Source organism: Phocoena phocoena, chromosome 1 (genome assembly GCF_963924675.1).
Source record: "Phocoena phocoena chromosome 1, mPhoPho1.1, whole genome shotgun sequence".
NCBI classification, from domain to species: domain Eukaryota; kingdom Metazoa; phylum Chordata; class Mammalia; order Artiodactyla; family Phocoenidae; genus Phocoena; species Phocoena phocoena.
Genome location: NC_089219.1, coordinates 4903234 through 4920764, shown reverse-complemented (window position 1 = coordinate 4920764; position 17531 = coordinate 4903234). Strand labels below are relative to the sequence as shown.

The following is a 17531-nucleotide window of genomic DNA, read 5'->3' as shown; positions in this document are numbered from 1 at the left end:
CCAAGTTTTGTTTTATTAAAATATTTCCTATTAAAAATGAGAAGAAGTATATTCAGATCAAATATATGTACCCCTTCATTATCAAAACACATGTATTTATTAAAAAACTTCTGGACAAGAGGAGAATACTTATAGATGCTTCTCGAAATTCTAAATCATTTCTAAAATTCACCGACTCAGAAAAAAAATGTGTTAGCCCAAATTTTCTACTAGCTTAAGCCCTGCCAAAAGCTGCACACACCAGCCTATGCCAACGTGATGCGATCCCCAAATAGAAGGAACTGCTCTTTGAGGACCTGAAAGCATTACAACCAACGAAATTCCCACAAATAATTTCACGGAAATGAATATAATCTGAGTAATAAACACAAAACAAACAGAACACTCCCCACCTAGGCACTTGGAAGTTCCAACAATTTGAATAAATTTGTGCCAGTAATGATAACATTTTAGGTGATTTAAGAAAATCTGTAATATGAAGGATTTCAGCTAATGTCTTCAAATGTGTTTGCTATTTGGGGTGGAAGAAGGGAAGGGCTACCAGGAAGGAGTTTACCACGTCCCTAATATTCAAGGATCCTAGAATATAATTTAATAAGTAATAAGACGGCTAGAAACAGCCAGGGGCCAGCACAACTGGGGAGCACGGATTCAGCCACAACAACAAAGAGCTGAGGCCAGAGCCCCTTCGTGGAGGCAGGTATCTGGGACACACATCCTTCTTCCCACAGAAACAGTCTGACACCTGCCTACTTAACCGGAAGTCTGTTGAAGCAACAGTTCTGCTCCAAATTCTAGAGGCTATGGGACCTGAGGAGCTTTTTGCTTTTTCCCGAAGGGCTGGCCCAAGCTGAAATGTAGGAAACAGAACATTCTACTAGCCCCATCCCTGGGCCCCAGACAGAGTGCCTCAAGGACTACGAATGAACTGGATTCATACATACCAATACATGCAAAGATTCAGGGTGTAGGCGGCAAGCGGGGGGGGGGGGGGTCTTTAACCCAAAACAAATCCTAAGTGGCAGAACTAGCACTTTTACATCAAGGGGTAGAGAAGGAGAGTCCTCTTCAAATGACAAGCAGTAACTGAACTAAACAGGGAATGCTCAAAAACCCTACTAACTCCTAAAACCTTAGGAGCATAACTAGTATACCCTATCCTCAAGCTAAAACCGGAAAGAAAACTGTACCAAAGGGCTGGTGAGTTACGTTACTGAAATAAGAGACGCACCAAGTTTCACTATCACAAGACCAACAAGTCACTGGAGTTCTAGCAAAGAAGACTTTGCCAGGGAAATTCTCACCCATATTAAGCTCTCACTTCCTGGACAACTTTTTGTAGGGATATGTTTTCCAACATGCTCAATTTGTACTCTAAGTTTTTGGGGGGTTGTTTTTTGCGCTTTTTGCTTTGGTTTGGTGTTTTTTGTTTGTGGTTTTTGGTTTTTGGGTTTGGGGTTTTTTTGTTTTGGGCCAAGGACCAGCCAGCATTTATAAGCAAAGAGAATTGGTTCATTTCTCAACTAAGCAGACATAGAAGAAAGAACGTCATCTCTAATACGGTTAAATCATGACAGAAATGCTGCCATTCTCACCTCAAGCATATTACTTTCAAAACACATAGAAGAACCAGAAAGAAATAAAAAAATAAAGAGCCAAGAAAATTCAGAGAGTCAGAGAAGCTACGAGACAGTTGAAGAAAGCCATTAAAATAGAGCCCTATATATTTTACTAATTCTTTACAAAATGGCTATTAACTGAACAGAATAATGCTCTCTGCAGCAGACACCAATCTCATCAAGTGTACTCAGAGAGTAAAAGGAGAAATGTCCAGCCAAAGGTTTATTATAGTGATGAGGCAGAAAAAAGTTTTAATCTATAAACATAAATAAATAAATCACCAAAACGTCACTCAACAAAACAGGTAACTCACTAGAAAAAACTGCACTTGAGCTAAGTATATCCTCCTGTTAAGTGGGGACTGTATTTCTTTTACCCTTTCATGTTAGAATTTGTTAGTTTCTTCAGCATATGAGAAATACTGCCTGGCTGAAAAACCAAGAAAATAAAAGCATTTGGTCTCCATGTTTGTGGCTCCTCCAAGTGGGGCCCAGGGCAGCACAGCCAGCAAGAGGTACCCCGTCCCTGACCCCCTTCCCACAACAGACACCATCTCTGCCATTTTTTTTCAACCTTTCTGAAAATATATTTCCTCTGTCAAGCTTCTCAAAGATAGTCTGTTCTAAAATATGTGCCTGTTTCTCAAAACATTTTATAAATGATACAGCAACATACACCTACAATCATCATATTATTTCCATCACAATCCTCAAAAAGAAAACAAAAGCTAAAACTACAAGTTAAATACCTTTCTACCTAGGACTTTATCCTCAACAATATAATTTTTTCCCTAATAGCTTCAAAGATTTCACAAGAGGAGGAAGCAAGCGGGAGGAAGGGGCTGCCACGAGCACGAGGGAACTCTTAAGGGTGGTGGATGCGCTCACTCTGGTGGAATGGTGACGGCCATGGGCGTGTGCGTGTGCACACTTCTCAGAAGGAGGTGCAATTACACCTCAGAAAAGCTATTTAAGAATGTGGTCAGAGACTGAAAAGCTAGCCTCACCAAGCATTGGGCAGAGTACTCCAGCATGTGTAGAAGGCCTCAGGAGTGGAGAAAAAATGAGCCTTAGAGCACTACTGCAGACCCACCTAACAAAGCAAAACCTTAAAGGTTCAAACTGCTTACAAGCAACTTAGTTGCATCCCAGAACAAAGTTCAAGAAGAACTAAAGGGTCCTGCTCTCTTAAATCTTGTCTGTCAATCTCCCACCTTTTAATCAGATATGGTTGGGTTTTAGTGAACCATCCTGCTGTTTTCTATTTATTTCCTGTGTTCTTTGTTCCTTTGCTCTTCCTTTCTGCCTTCTTTTGGATTAATCAAGTACTTTTAGTTTAAAAAAAAATTTTTTTAAAGAATGGGGGGCGGTCAAAAGGCAGGGACTTTGCCCTCTCCCTGCACACTTTAAACCACACAGCCATGCTGTAGACACTATGCAGAAGAAGCCAAGAGTCACAGGGGAGACAGTGGGAGCCACCTTCCAAGCCACTGAACCAACCAATTCTGGAACCACCTGGTTCTGGTCTTCTTAGGTGAAATAACAAAAGTAATCTCATTGTTTAAAATAAATGCATACGGCACAGGGAGATCAGCTCGGTGCTTTGTGGCGACCGAGAGGGGTGGGAGGGAGGCTCAAGAGGGAGGGGATATGGGGATATATATATGCATATAGCTGATTCACTTTGTTGTACAGCAGAAAGTAACACAACATTGTAAAGCAATTATACTCCAGTAAAGATGTATATATAAAAATAAATAAAACTGGGCAAAAGAAACTGGAAAAAATATTTTTAAGTGTGTATGTATATATATTTTTTAAAGTTTTTAATAAAATAAATACATAAATATTATAAATTTAAAACATTTGATACTGATTACTAGCTTTCATATTAGCCGCAAACCTGAAATTACCGTAGTTTCTAAATTGAAAATCAAGGCACAATATGACAGTTTCTCTAAGAGACTTGAAAAATCAGCTTTAGACATACTCCTAGCTTTGCAAATGATATGCAAATTCACCAAATATTCTTAAATTTCTTCCTCAGATTTAGCATTTATATTATGTCAACTCTATCACAACTGAGACCCGTTCCTTTCAGGTACTATCCCCACTAGGGAAAAAGAATAATACAATATATGCCAAATTTCCCCAAACACAAATTTATAAGAAATAAAACAAAAGCGAAACAGACCCACCCACTGCTGACTTTATTTCTACATGACCTGTTTTCAAGCTTACTAACCTACACGCAGTGCTTACTTTAATTGCTCTACTGGCTTCCTACAATGACAGTCAGAACGATTAGACTCCAACATTTCCCACTTCCTCTAGTCACTGATTCTCAAGCTTCAGATGAATAAGAATCCCCTATTTAAACCAAGTCATTTGTAAAAATAGTTCTCAAGTCCTTCCCCTAAGAGATTACAGTTTAGTACATCAAAAGAAGAGCTAAACAATCTGCATTAGTAAAACCCCAGGTGAGTCTGACTAGAACAGTCCACAATCCTCACTTTAAGAAAAACTGCCCAGGACTTCCCTGGTGGCACAGTGGTTAAAGAATCCACCTGCCAATGCAGGGGACACGGGTTCAAGCTCTGGTCCAGGAAGATCTCACATGCCACAGAGCAACTAAGCCCATGCACCACAACTACTGAGCCTGCGCTCTAGAACCCACGAGCTACAACTACAGAGCCCGCACACCACAACTACTTAAGCCCGCACGCCTAGAACCCTCGAGCCACAACTACTGAAGCCCGCGCCTAGAGCCCATGCTCCGCAACAAGAGAAGCCACCGCAATGAGAAGCCCGCGCACCACAACGAAGAGTAGCCCCCACTCACCACAACTAGAGAAAGCCTGCGCGCAGCACTGAAGACCCAAAGCAGCCAAAAATAATTTTACTTATTTACAAAAATATTTAATGTTTTATTTATTTATTTACTTTAAAGAAGAGAAAAGAAAAACTGCCCAGGTGGGTCCACCCCATCCTCCAGTCTCCACACACACCCGCCTCCTGCAGACATCCAGGCACAGATGTCAGAGCTGCCAAAGGGTAAAGAAACAAATTCCAGCTGCTATCAGCTTAAGGTGGCCCTTAAGTTTTTAAATGCCAATGGATGCCTAAGAAGTCTCTAAAACCCCAAAGAATAAAGCTATACTGAAAGATAGGGTAGCTATATAAGATACAGGGAGTTCTTTTCCAATTAGAACCAATTCTAGGTTCCAGTAATAGCTCTACCACTTACTACTTCTATGACCTTGGACAAATTATTTAGTTTTTTTAACTAAGTCACATTTTCTTCATTTATAACATGAAGATAACAACATCCCTACCTTATAGGGTTGCTATGAGTATTAATGAAAATAAGTAATATAAACTGAGTAGCATGGTGCTTAGGACTTAAAAAGCAATAAACATAAAGATGTGGCAAATATATACAATGGAATATTACTCAGCCATAAAAACAAACGAAATTGAGTTATCTCTCGTGAGGTGGATGGACCTAGAGTCTGTCACACAGAGTGAAGTAAGTCAGAAAGAGAAGACAAATACCGTATGCTAACACATATATATGGAATCTAAAAAAAAAAAGAAAGAAAGAAAAAATGGTTCTGATGAACCTAGGGGCAGGACAGGAATAAAGACGCAGATGTAAAGAATGGAACTAAGGACGTGGGGAGGAGGAAGGGACGAAGTGAGAGAGTGGCACTGACATACACACACTACCAAATGTAAAATGGATAGCTAGTGGGAAGCAGCCGCAGAGCACAGGGAGATCAGCTCGGTGTTTTGTGACCATCTAGAGGGGTGGGATAGGGAGGGTGGGAGGGAGACGCCAAGAGGGAGGGCATGTGGGGATGTATGTATACGTGTAGCTGATTCACTTTGCTATACAGCAGCAACTAACACAACAATGTAAAGCAATTATACTCAATAAAGATGTTTTTTTAAAAAAAGCAATAAACACTGGCTCTGTGATTACTATGATTATCATGCTGATCGTCTTGCATTCTTTTGCTTATCTGATTCTTTCCAAGGTTTACAAGAGGGATACTGCTATCCCCATTTTTTCAGATGAGCAACGGTTAAGGTTCAAGACATAAATCTTAAAAATGTCAGAGCTGGAATTGAAACTCCATCTGTCCAGGTCTGTCCCACTCCACGGCTCTGACCCTGACAGGTACGGAAGGTGTTCCGCCAGTCCTGACAGCCTCCCATGTCCGTGCTCTGCAACAGGGCTCTGCACACTGAGGTTCCCAATCACGTTTGCGGAATAAGGCAATGAATGAATAGTAAGGTCCTCAGGGGCAGCAGAGGGGAATGTACTCTTCTACATACACTACCGTACCTATCCCACCGCCCCTTACACAATGGATTTAGAAGGATACATGTGGGACTTCAATCTGGGGAACCACAGATATAAATTCAAGAACTTGCACACAAAAAAAGGAAGAGTAATGATTTTCCACTCTGCAGTTCTACTCACTAATTTAACTTAAAGACAAACTCATTCGTTCAACAAATGTATATTGAGCACCTAACCATGGGGCAGGCTCGGTTACCAGGTGCCCAGGACGTGTGATGAAGAGCAGAGAAGACGTCCCAGCTTTGTCTATCTTAGCCACTGAGGCGAGGATTCAGACACAGAACAAGTCATTTCAAGCACCACGAGCAGAGTGCAGGATGCTACGGAAATACACAGCAAGGGTACCTCATCAATTCTGCTAGGGGGTCAGGCAATTTTCCCTGGGGAAATAATGTTTAGCTGAGATCTGGAAGATGACAAGGTGGAGATGGACCATATTCTAAGAAGAAGAAAAAACAACACGTAAAAGGCAACGTGGGAGGAAGAACATGAGTGTAGAAGGAACTCGGGGGGAGAACAGAGAACAAGGGGGGAGAGGCCAGGCAGGAGGCCGGAGGGGTGACAGACAAGATTACACAGGCCTTGAGGACCATGTTGAGAAGTTGGACGGTAACTTAAGTATACGATGGAAAATTATTCAAGGGATTGAGAAATGGGGTACCATAATCCAACTGGCATTTTTAAAAAACCACTCTGGCATCTGGGCGGAGACTGGGTTGGGAGGGGGCAAGGGTGCAAGTAGGGACAGGGGCCAGGAGATCTCTAGAAGCCGTCTGGGCACAGGTAATTGTGGCCTGGACTGGAGAGGTGGCTGTAAAGAGTGATTTAGACTGGAAATTTATTTGGAAATAGAGCTAGTAGTCTTGGATTCAATACATAAAAGATGAAGGAGGTGTCAAAAATGACCTCTGAGGAGCGACAGCGATGCAAGATGGCAGCCACCACGGGCTTGGACAATTTATGAAAACCGAATATACAGCCTTAAAATAGAATGTGGACCTAAATACCCAGAAGCACCCCCCTGTGTAAGATCTGTAACAAAAATTAATATGAATGGAGTTAACAGTTCTAATGGAGTGGTGGACCCAAGAGCCATATCAGTGCTAGCAAAATGGCAGAATTCATATAGCATCAAAGTTGTCCTGCAAGAGCTTCGCCACCTAATGATGTCTAAAGAAAATATGAAACTCCCTCAGCCTCCTGATGGACGGTGTTACAGCAATTAATCAAAAAGAAAAACCACAGGCCCTCCCCTACCCCCCATTCGATTTAAGCAGTCTTTGTTTTCCACGGTAGTAAATTTTCTAGATACGTCTTGTAGCCCTCAAAGTACTGAAAAGGAAGCTCCCATTCAAAGGCAGTTTATCTTAAGATACTGTAAATGACACTAATTTTTTGTCCCATTTGAAATATATAAGTTGTGCTGTAACAAAAAAAGAAAAAATGACCTCTGAGAGGAAAAAAATAGTAACTCTAGATTGGAGAAACCTGATAAGCACTGCCTCAGCCAGGTGATGGAGGTTAAGAGCACCACAGTGAGAAGTCTTGTTGATAGCAGGCACCCCTGATAAGATGAGACGAGAAGGGCTCTGCACCTTCAAGGTCTTCCTTCCCAAAACCCATAATCCCAGCCTAATCACAAGCAAAACAGCAGACGAACCCAAACTGAAGGACATCAACAAATACCTCATCTGTCAAGGTCACCAAAAACAAGGGAAGTCTGAGAAACTGTCACAGTCCAGAGGAGCCTGAAGAGACATGATGACTAAATGTCAGGTGGCCTCCTGGATGGGGTCCTGGAGCAGAAAAGGACATCAGGGGAAAACTAAGGAAATATGAAGAATGTGTGGAGTTTAGCTTATAATCCTATATCAGTACTGGTTACTGGCTGGGATGAAGTACCACCCTAATGTTATTAGGGGACGCTGGGTGTGTGGTACACAGGAACTCTGTAATATTCTTGCAACTTTCCTGTAAATCTAAAACTACTCTAAATGTAAAAGTTTATCTTAAAACTGGCCCCCTGGTCTGACTTAAGCACCTGGGAGGTGCCCTTTATTGAGACAGGAGAGATAGACGGGAAGACCACAAGCTCATTTCAGACACATGAAACAGGACAAGATCCTGCACTGGAGGAATCAGATACCAGGTGGGCAGCTCTGGTGGGGCCCTCGGCAGAGAGAGCTGAGCTCAAAACAAATGCAGGAGCCCTCGGCAGGCTGAAACTATGGGAGTGGGCAGGGTCACTGAGAGCAAAAGTGGATATCAGGAGGTGAAGGGCCTCGGTTGCTTCCTGAGAAATATCCACGTTTACCAGTCACACAAGAAGAAGGTCTAGTCTCAAGCCCTGAGGAAATCCCACCTTAGGTGCTAGTAGAAGAGAGCAAGATGGAACATCCAACACGGGGGAGAAGAATCCAGGGGTGCATGTGCCAACCCACAGGCCAAGGGAAAAGCACAGTCAACCTGTGTGAATATGTCTGAGAAATCAAGTAAGCCCTGGAAAATGCTCCTTATCTTTAACAATTCTGAGATCACTAGTGATCTATGAAAGAGCTTTCAGAAGAAGAATGGGAATTAAATTCAGACTGGAATAGCTGAGTAAGAGGTGAAAAAATGAGGAAAAACTAACTCTTACAAGAAGTCTGGCTCTCAGATTTGCACACCCATGGTCACAGCAACATTACTCACAACACCTAAAGGTGGAGGCAACCTAGGCGTCTATCGATGGATGAATGGATAAACAGTGTGGTACATACATAATGAAATATTATTCAGCCTTTAAAAAGGAAGGAAATGACATGTGGATGAATCTTGAGGACATTATGCTAAGAGAAATAAGCCAGTCACACAAAGACAAACGCTGTACAATCCCACTTATATGAGGCACTTAGAGCTATCACATTCAGAGAGACAGAAGTAGCAAGGCATCTGCCAGGGCTGGAGGGAGAAGGGAGCAGGGAGTTAGTTGCACAACAGTGTGAATTTATTTAATGCCAAGGAACTGTATACTTTAAAATGGTTAAGATGGTAAATTTTACGTTATATATGTCTTAGCACAATTAAAACTTTTTAAAAAGAAGTCTGAGTCTCAGAATGTTAAATTCATATCAAGCTATAATGATTTACAATGAAAAATATTTGAAGCTGGATACTTTAACCTAGATCAGCACTTTCCAAACACGTCCCTAATGATGTGTGTCACAACACACACAAGTCACAGATGTTGATCCTCTCATGCTCTGCAAGGGGGCCTGGGCCACCCAGACCCCGGACCAGTGGTCTCTGATCTCAAGAGTACTCATCCATTAATCCCATATGCCTTATAAATACTTTTATTTTTGATGTGTTCTAAGATGTGAGAAAAGCTGAGAAACAATGGCTAAAGAAATGAAAATTACAGATTATTTCCATTCTATTTTCAGTGGCAAGAAAAGTTGCTTTAAATTAGTTTTCTTCATCAACCCACAACTTCTGCTGCCAAAAGGAAAAAAAAAAAAAAAAGAAAGATTGTCACCTCAACTTAGAGAAACAAATGAACGTCTACTACAAAGCCACACCTCACTTTCGCTAGATTTTTAAGGATAGAATAGGAGCAACAATTTTCTCTTCACACTAAGTCAGATCAACGAAAACTAAATCAATGTGTAAGGGACAAAAAAAGAAAAAGGAAAGAACAATGTGGTACTGATGCAGGCATAAGATAAGCAGATCAATGAACAGAGAGCATCCAGATACAAAACCGTGTATTTGTGGAAATTTAGCACAAGGTAAAGGCAACATTTCAAATCAGTAGGAAAGGATCAATGATTCGATAATAAACATCTATTTGGGGAGAAAAAAGAAATAAGAAGCTCTACCTCACTCTGCCAATATATACAAAATGTCTATGTGTATTAAACATCTAAGGATAAAAATTCAAAACAAAGAAGAAAATCCAGGGAGAATAATTAATAACTGGGGTAAGGAAACCTTTCCTAGGTATGCTGTCAAGGCCAGAAAGAGTCGAAGTTTGAAGGCGTGACTCACAGGACTGACGTGAGGACGCAACGAAGACAATTAAGACTGAAATATAGGGCTTCCCTGGTGGTGCAGTGGTTGAGAATCTGCCTGCTAATGCAGGGGACACGGGTTCGAGCCCTGGTCTGGGAGGATCCCACATGCCGCGGAGCAACTAGGCCCGTGAGCCACAAGTACTGAACCTGCGCTCTAGAGCCTGTGCTCCGCAACAAGAGAGGCCACGATAGTGAGAGGCCCGGGCACCGCGATGAAGAGTGGCCCCCGCTTGCCACAACTAGAGAAAGCCCTTGTACAGAAACGAAGACCCAACACAGCAAAAATAAATTAATTAATTAATAAACTCCTACTCCCAACATCTAAAAAAAAAAGAATTGTTTAAAAAAAAAAGACTGAAATATAGGTTTCTAGCCAGGAAAAAATTATACATACACACTTTTTTAAGAAACACACATAGAAATCAGAAATAAAAAGGGTGAACAATCTACGAGAAAAAAGAACAAAAGAATGAACAGACAATTCAAAAAAGTAACACACATGGCCAAATCATGTTAAATCTCAGGAGCACACAAAGAAATGCAAATTAAAAGAAGACACAGGGCTTCCCTGGTGGTGCAGTGGTTGAGAGTCCGCCTGCCGATGCAGGGGACGCAGGTTCGTGCCCCAGTCCGGGAAGATCCTACATGCCACAAAGCGGCTGGGGCCGTGAGCCATGGCCGCTGAGCCTGTGCGTCCGGAGCCTGTGCTCCACAACGGGATAGGCCACAACAGTGAGAGGCCCACATACCGCAAAAAAAAATTTTTTTAAAAGACATAATTTTTTCACACACTGGACTAAGAAAGATTTAAAAAACTGATAATCCCTAGTGTTGGTTAGAGTTTAGGGAGCCGAACATTCTCATATTCAGCTACTGAGAGTACAGATCAGCGCCTCTCTAGAGGGAATACGGCAAATGCTTGTGCTCTTTGGTGAGCAGCTATGCTGGCAGGCCCTAAGAAAATAACTGGAGAGGTGTGCAGAATACTGGGTAAGCAATAAGGGACTGGTTAACAATTTTTATAGAAACTCCATGCTCTGCAAGTTATGTACATCCACCTCCACACATATGCACTGGCATGCAAGATGACCACAACAGATTTTGGCATGGGGAGAAAAACAGAGAAGAGGTATCTGTGATTCCTTGGGGGGGGCTGGGGGGGCCGCGGAGGGGAGTGACACACACACATACATACACACACACACCACACACATACACACATGTATACATACATATATACACACACATATACACACACATACACACACACACACACGCACACCACTTTAAGGCAGTATAATGCTTAAAGCAAGACAGGCTGGAAAAGAACTTCAATACATAAATCAACATATAATTCCAATTTGATTTGATTTTAAAATTACTAAAAACAGTCACCTCTCAATTGGGTAATGCCTGGAAGGATGAGTAGATCTGTAAATTATATTAATACAACTGAGAAACAAAGAGTGGACAAAACTAATGCCATGAAACAAAGCTAACTCAAAGAATTCCAAATATAATTGGATAATTAAATCCTTTCAAAGAAAATATAATTGTAATTTGAATTGGGGACATCAGTACTAATATCCCTACAACATGCAGACCCTCCCTACAATAAATCTTCATCTACAACTAATCTCCTTCGGGTCCCTCAGTGTGGGATAATAGTAAGTATATACTGGTCTCTGGCCCCAGTTCCCCGCAGAGAACTCCTAAAACCCTTGTAATTTCCTAAGTGTTAAGAACATCTTTTGTTCCCATATTTGGTCTTTGACCTGTCCCTGACACAGGGCTCCTGAAACCCTTGTAAATTCAAAGTGATAAAAGCACTAAGAGCATCTTTTGTTCTAGTGAGGCCACTTGTTTGGGGGGGGGGGGGGAAGGCAGGAGAGGGGGCCCTCCAGGATGGCTCTGGATGAGGGCTGGTCACCAGAAAGACCAAGCCACAAAAAGAAGCTTGGAATTTTCAGCCCCGCCCCCCATTCTTCAGAGAGGGAGGGAGGCTGGAAAGGGAATTAATAATTGATCAAGAGGAAGCCTCCATAAAACCCCAATAGCACCGGATTCAGAAAGCTTCCAGATTGTGGATGTGAACACATCCACACTGGGAGAGTGACACACCCCAACTCCACAGGAACAGACACTCCTGCACTCAGGACCCTCCCGAGACCTCGGCCTATGTATCTCTTCGTCTGGGTGTTCATCTGTGCCCTTTAATAAAGTGGTAGTAAGTAAGTACTTCCCTGAGTTCTGTGAGTGACTCTAGCAAATTAATTGAACCCGAGGGAGGGGGTCATGGAACCTACAGTCAGCAGCACAGGTGACAACCTGGACTTGCGACTGGCATCTGAAGCAGGTAAATAGACTTTTTTTCCTACAATGCACTTGGCAACTCATTTTATTTTTATCCTCCCCTTTAGAAATTAAGCTCCCTGCAGACAGGCTTTTTTTTTTGTTTTTTCTATTCCAGGAGTTTAGAAACTGCCTGGCACAGAGACACTCGTGTATTTGTTGGGTTAATGATGGCCTCCTCTCCTCTCTGTGGTCTCTCCCTCCCAGCACAGGTCGCTCACACCTACCAACCTGCTCTAGACGCCGGCCCAGCCGCCCAGCCTCCAGCCCGGCTCCTCTAGGAGGCGAAGGCACAGAGCTGCTGTTGTCTGCCCTCTGCCACCCTCAGCGCACCCTGCCCTCCAGCCACCCTGCCTCTCCCACTCCTTCAGACGTGCCAGGCTCTTCACCCCGGAGAGCCTTCCCGCAAGCCTGCCTCTGTCCACAACACTCCCCTCCCTGACCACTGATCTCTCTAACCCTCCCGTCCCTCCCGTCACAAGAAGATCACTTCCTGGGAGTCTTTCCCTGGTTTCTGATCTATATTAGGTCCTCTGCTCTTGAACAACCTTTCACAACCTTCATTTTGTAAATACATACTTATTCTTACAATTATCTGCTTAATGGCTGTTTCCCTTTAAAGGCAAACTGTGTCTTGATGACCAAGCTATACGTCCCCAGGGACTGGAACAGTGTCTGAAAAAAGGAGCTCAACTGACCAACTGAATGGCTGGCTGTCCTACTAGACCACAGACTCGGCAAAAGCAAGTTCAACGTCTATTTTGTCCTCTCTTATGTATCTGGTGACAAATACGCTGTCTGGCACAGAGAGAATGTTTAACATTTATTAAATAAAAGCTGAACGAATACAGGGGTTAGGGACACCATAATCCTATTCCTGAGGAGAGGAAAAAAAAAAAAACTGCTAACACCTTGACATCTTGTTGCACAGAGCCTTCCTTCCAGATGGTCTTACTTAGGTGTGTTCCTCCACAGCATCCACCTCCTACAGCGCAGGCGTCTCCACCCACGTGTGCAGCATCCCCTTAGCTCAGCTCCCGCCGTGCGGGCCGCCTCCCAGGCCTCTGGAGATGGCAGCACACACAGCCCAGCACCCCCCCGGAGCTTCCCCCAGGGCGCCTCCAGTGAGACATCTCGCCACGAGTCACCTTCCTCCAGCACAGGAGCGTGGCTTATGGCAAGTTCCAGAGGGCGGCTTTCCATCAAGTTCCACCAGTGTGACACCACCACGACTTCTCCACCTTGCAGTAAGCCTCACATCACAGCCTGCCCTGGGGACGAGGCCTGGGTCTCAGCCCTGGGCAGGGTGGGACTCTTCCTTGGGGGCTCTACCTCAGCTCTAGAGGATGCAGCTACGCTGTACGTCTGCTATTCTTATATCCTTTAGAGTTCTCTTCACTTTTTATGAGCCTATCCCTCATTACTTCCATTCCCTGTTATGGTGAAAATTGTTCATTTTTTTAAAATATTATGTTTTATATCAGCAAAACGAAAAGACAACCTACTGAGTGGGAAAAAATATTTGTAAGTAATATGACTGATAAGGGATTAATACCCCAAATATATAAACAGCTCAACATCAAAAGAACAAACAACCCGATTTTAAATGTTCATATTAGGGCTTCCCTGGTAGCGCAGTGGTTGAGAGTCCGCCTGCCGATGCAGGGGACGCGGGTTCGTGCCCCGGTCCGGGAAGATCCCACACGCCACGGAGTGGCTGGGCCCCTGAGCCATGGCCGCTGAGCCTGCGAGTCCGGAGCCTGTGCTCCGCAACGGGAGAGGCCACAACAGTGAGAGGCCCGCGTACCGCAAAAACATAAAATGTTCATATATTAAACTGTTTCTTTCAATTTACTCTTTGTTTTTTTTTTCCCCTGCTTTGATCCAGACTGATACAGATTTGGAATTAATGTGTGTAGTGTAAGGGTCGCATTTCTTTCCCCCTCCCTACATGAGTATCTAACTAAACACATTTATTGAAAAGACTGTTCTTTCTCTGCCATCCTGCAGAGCCTCCTGTGCGATAAACCAGGTGTCCAGATACGAATGGATCTGTGTCTGGACTATTTTGCTTAGTTGGTCAACTTGTCTAGCCTTTTACTAAAACCATATTATTTTAATGACTATAGCTTTACAGTAAGTCTTGCTACCCAGTATAGTAAGTCTGCTCAGTTTGTTGTTCTTCAAAATTATTTTGGCCATCCCTGCTGTCTGCACTCCTATGACAACATCAGTTTGTCAAGTCCACCAAGAAACGTCTGCTGGCATTCTGATTAGTACTATGCTGAAGGCATAGTTGAATTTGGGAAGAATCAGCATCTCACAACACTGATGCTTCTAATCCATTAACATGGTATATACATCTATTGATTTAGACCTTTAACTTCTCTCAGTGTTTATTTTTTCCCTGTATAGATGCCTTACATTTCTTTACATTTATTCTGAAAAACCTGACTGTGTATGTTACTACAAATGATATTTTTATTCACTTTCTATTTGTTGTTGATACACAAAATTGCAATTGCGTCCAGAGTTACTTTGAATCTTGCAACCTTATTTATTAATTACAATAAGCTACAAGGAGATTTTTTTTCTACATACACAATCATGTCATCTACAAAAACAGTTCTATTCATTCCTTTCTGATCCTTGTACCTTTTATTTTTCTTGTCATATTGAACTAGGAAGGGTCTCTAAATAAAATAATAAAGTAGTGGTAATGGTGAAGATAACTTATTTCTATTCCCAGTCTCAGGAGGAAAACTTTCAACACTTCACCATTAAACATGATGTCTGCTATAGGATTTTTCTAAGTAATCTCTATCAAATTAAGGAATTTACCTTTTACTCATAATGGCTTAAGGGATTTCATTTTGAACAGATGCTGAATTTTACCAAAGGCAATTTTTACACCGATTGACATTATCACATTATTTTTCTGCTTTACCCTATTAACTCAGTGATTTCTACTCACTGATTTTTCAAATAGTAAACCTATCTTTGTAATAAGTCTGATGCTCTGATTTAAATCTTTTGAAATCTGTCAACACTTGCTTTATAGATCAGCAATTTTTATAAATGTTCCATGTGTATATAAAAATCATGTATAATAGTTATTGGGTGCAGTGTCCCATTTATTTCATATTTCATTTTATTCTGTATTTCATTTTCAATATTTGTTATTTTCCATCTCCTAGGTCTCTCCTACTGTATCTAATCTACTGGCAAACCCACTGTGACCTCAATTAGGTCAAGATTGTTAGGTGTGTTACTGAGATCATCAAGTGATTCTTTGTTTATTCAATCAGTTAGTTAAGTGTATTAAGACTTCCCACTATGATTGTGGATGTGTCTATTCTTTGTTAGTTTTGCCAATTTTTCCTTTGTGTATTTTGAGGCCATGTTTTTAGGCACGTACAGATGTAGAACTATTGAATTGAGTATTTTATCTCTAATAATGCTTTTCTGCCCTAAATTCCACTTTATTAACATAGGTACACCAGTTTTCTTTCGGTTAGTGTTTGAGTGATATGTCTTTTTCTACCATTTTACTTTCCTTCCACTTTTATGCATCCTTGCAAGCAGTACAGAGTTGTGATCCACCTTTTTTTTTTATTTAATCTCTCAATCTTTGTCTTTTAATTGAAATTTTTAGTTCATTTTTATTTATCAATAATATAATTACTGTTCTCACTTCGGCGGCACATATACTAAAATTGGAACGATACAGAGAAGATTAGCATGGCTCCTGCGCGAGGATGACACGCAAGTTCGTGAAGCGTTCCATATTTTAAAAAATAAATAAATAATAATATAATTACTGATATCCTGAGTGTAAATCTATCATCTTACCATTTGCTTCCTATCATTCCCACAAACTCTATGTTCCTTTTCTGTCTTCTTTTGGATTAATCAAGTTTCCCTGGGCTACTACTACTCCTATAACTACTACTAACTACTACTCCTCCTCCTCTTTCTCCTCCTCCTCTATATTTCCTCTCCATTAGCTAGTAGGTATATATTATTTTACTGTTCTTTTAATGAATATCCTAGAGATTACAATATGCATCCTTGACTTATCGAAGTCTCAAGTAGATTAATAATTTTACTACTTCCTGGACAATGCAAAGACCACAGGATACTAACCCTATTTACAACCCCACAACTCGTATGCTATTATTAAAATTTTTAATTCCATACATATTTTAAACCACACAAGACATTATTATTGTTGTTTCATATATCAACATTCATTTGCATTTACCCTCTCTTTGGTCTTCACCTTTTCCTACATCTTAAAGCTGCCAGCCAGGATCATTTCCCTTCTGCCCAAAGAAGAATCTTTATTATTACTCCCCTTTAGTGCAGGTCTGGTGTGTATTAATTTTTTCCATTTTGTTGATCTAAAAGGATGATATTTTTGCCTTCCCTTTTGCAGGATGTTTTGCTGGGTATAGAATTCCAGTCTGGCAGTTTACCTTCTTGAAAATACTGTTTACATTTTGAAAATACTATACTGCTTACATTTTGAAAATACTGTTCCATTGTCTTCTGACTTCTGTTGCTTGTGTTGAGAAATCAGCTGTCAGCCTTACTGCCCTTTTGAATGTAATACGTAATTTTTCTCTAGGTATTTAAGATTCTCTCATTATCTTTGGTTTTCAGCAATCTTACGTTTCAGTGAAATTTTATTTGAATTTATCTGGTGCAGGGTCTACAGTATTTCTTGATTTGAGAGGCTTGTCTGTTATAGAGAATTCTCAGCCATTATCTCTACAAATATTGCTTCTGTACTATTCCTCCTTCCTTTCCTACTCAGATTTCAATTACACATTGTTAAATATTTTCACCGAATCCCATGTCTCTTAGAATCTTTTATGTATTTCCCATCATTTTTCTCTCCATATTTTATCATTCTGAATATTTATTTTCAATTTATTACTACTACAAATCTACTGTTAAACCCAACTATTGAGATCTTAATCTCAATTCAGTTATAGACCTTCAATTCTAGAATATACGTTTTGTTCTTTTTTTTTAAGTTCTAGTTCCCCGATTCTTAATCTTATCTTTTATTTCTTTAAACATATTATATACTATGTGATGGTATTTAATTACTCTATTATCTGGATCGCT

General features: G+C 41.2%; 1 protein-coding gene, 1 non-coding gene and 1 pseudogene across 3 annotated transcripts in view; 2 read left to right on the top strand and 1 right to left on the bottom strand.

Moving 5' to 3' along the window:
* The window catches only part of CAMTA1 (calmodulin binding transcription activator 1), an 888226-nt gene that overhangs the window by 800884 nt on the left and 69811 nt on the right, over window positions 1–17531 (bottom strand). The gene's annotated exons all lie outside the window — the stretch shown is intronic.
* Window positions 6580–7214, top strand: LOC136129573 (ubiquitin-conjugating enzyme E2 variant 1 pseudogene; annotated as a pseudogene).
* LOC136140409 (U6 spliceosomal RNA) lies at window positions 16082–16188 on the top strand. The gene has a single exon (XR_010657607.1). It is a non-coding gene; the product is annotated as a U6 spliceosomal RNA (small nuclear RNA).